Source organism: Entelurus aequoreus, linkage group LG16, assembly GCF_033978785.1.
Source record: "Entelurus aequoreus isolate RoL-2023_Sb linkage group LG16, RoL_Eaeq_v1.1, whole genome shotgun sequence".
In the NCBI taxonomy this organism is placed as follows: Eukaryota; Metazoa; Chordata; class Actinopteri; order Syngnathiformes; family Syngnathidae; genus Entelurus; species Entelurus aequoreus.
In genome coordinates, this window is record NC_084746.1 from 9736824 (window position 1) to 9739226 (window position 2403).

Below are 2403 nucleotides of genomic sequence, written 5' to 3' on the forward strand. Positions count from 1 at the left end.
TAGTGTTTTAGGTATGTTTTAGGTATGTTTTAACGCTTCCATAGTGAGTTTACTGGCAGATATAAGTAGGAACTTTACACTACATTATATTAGAAATGTATGTTTTAGTGTTTTAGGTATGTTTTAGGTATGTTTTAACGCTTCCATAGTGAGTTTACTGGCAGATATAAGTAAGAACTTTACAATACTTTATATTAGAAATGTATGTTTTAGTGTTTTAGGCATGTTTTAGGTATGTTTTAACGCTTCCATAGTGAGTTTACTGGCAGATATAAGTAAGAACTTTACACTACTTTATATTAGAAATGTATGTTTTAGTGTTGTAGGTATGTTTTAGGTATGTTTTAACGCTTCCATAGCGAGTTTACTGGCAGATATAAGTAAGAACTTTACACTACTTTATATTAGAAATGTATGTTTTAGTGTTTTAGGTATGTTTTAGGTATGTTTTAACGCTTCCATAGTGAGTTTACTGGCAGATATAAGTAAGAAATTTACACTACTTTATATTAGAAATGTATGTTTTAGTGTTTTAGGCATGTTTTAGGTATGTTTTAGCACTTCCATAGCAAGACTACTGACATATATAAGTAAGAACTTTACACTACTTTATATTAGAAATGTATGTTTTAGTGTTTTAGGTATGTTTTAGGTATGTTTTAACGCTTCCATAGTGAGTTTACTGGCAGATATAAGTAAGAACTTTACAATACTTTATATTAGAAATGTATGTTTTAGAGTTTTAGGCATGTTTTAGGTATGTTTTAACGCTTCCATAGTGAGTTTACTGGCAGATATAAGTAAGAACTTTACAATACTTTATATTAGAAATGTATGTTTTAGTGTTTTAGGCATGTTTTAGGTATGTTTTAGCACTTCCATAGCAAGACTACTGACATATATAAGTAAGAACTTTACACTACTTTATATTAGAAATGTATGTTTTAGTGTTTTAGGTATGTTTTAGCACTTCCATAGCAAGACTACTGACAGATATAAGTAAGAACTTTACACTACTTTATATTAGAAATGTATGTTTTAGTGTTTTAGGCATGTTTTAGGTATGTTTTAGCGCTTCCATAGCGAGTTTACTGGCAGATATAAGTAAGAACTTTACACTACTTTATATTAAAAATGGCAACAGTGGAGGATGAATGTCACATAACAAGAAGATAGAGAAAAATAATAAGATTATCAACTACGGTGTCTGCACGGACTACAGTGGCGGACATGTGCACACACACATATATATATATATATATATATATATATATATATATATATATATATATATATATATATATATATATATATATATATATATATATATATATATATATATATATATATATATATATATATATATATATATATATATATATATATATATATATATATATATATATATATATATATATCATGTGTTGTCTTCATTATAACACTTATATAAGACTTTTAAAGTCATTTTGATAGCAGGCTTATATAGACACTTACATCATGTGTTGTCTTCATTATAACATTTATACAAGATTTTAAAGTAAATTTGATAGTAGAATAATATAGCTAATATAGACACTTACATCATGTGTTGTCTTCATTATGACACTTATATAAGACTTTTAAAGTCATTTTGACAATAGTAATAATTTTATTGGGGAGTGTTCTCTGAGGAAGGGCTCACAGCGCCTGACTTACCACATTTTACTGAAAACCTGTCCTCTTCAGATGCTAATTTAGGGAAACACTGTAATTCCCTTGCAGGCGATGGAAACAAGTGTCGGTGCAGTAAATATAAACAAACGGCTAGAGAACAGATGTTTTAATAGCCCATTTCTTTCAAGCACGAAAACGCTTCACAATCAATTTGAATTATATGAATAATTAACATGTTCAGATAGGACTCGGTCCTTTGTTTGTGCCCTGAATATGATGCTACGCCGGGAAAATGGTGGAAACCACATAAAAAGAGTCTAACCTCAATAAAATAATTCATTTGAAAACATCTTGTTGGGGGAGGAGGACAGTGTGTTGTTATGTTTGTGTCGTAAATATTACAAATACGTAAATAATTAGAAAATATATGTCCAAATATGGTTGTCCTGATACCAATATTTTGGTACCGGTACCAAAATGTATTTCATTACTTTTCTTAATAAAGGAACCCACAGAAAATGTCATTATTGTCTTTATTTTAACAGAACATCTTAGCGTACATGAAATATATGTTTATTATTGTCATTTAGTCCTTAAATAAAATAGTGAACATACTAGACAACTTTTCTTTTAGTAGTAAGTAAACAAACAAAGAGTCCTAATTAGTCTGCAGTAACATATTGTGTCATTTATACACCTATTATTTTGTACACATTATGAGGGACAAACTGTAAAAAATTGATTATTAAT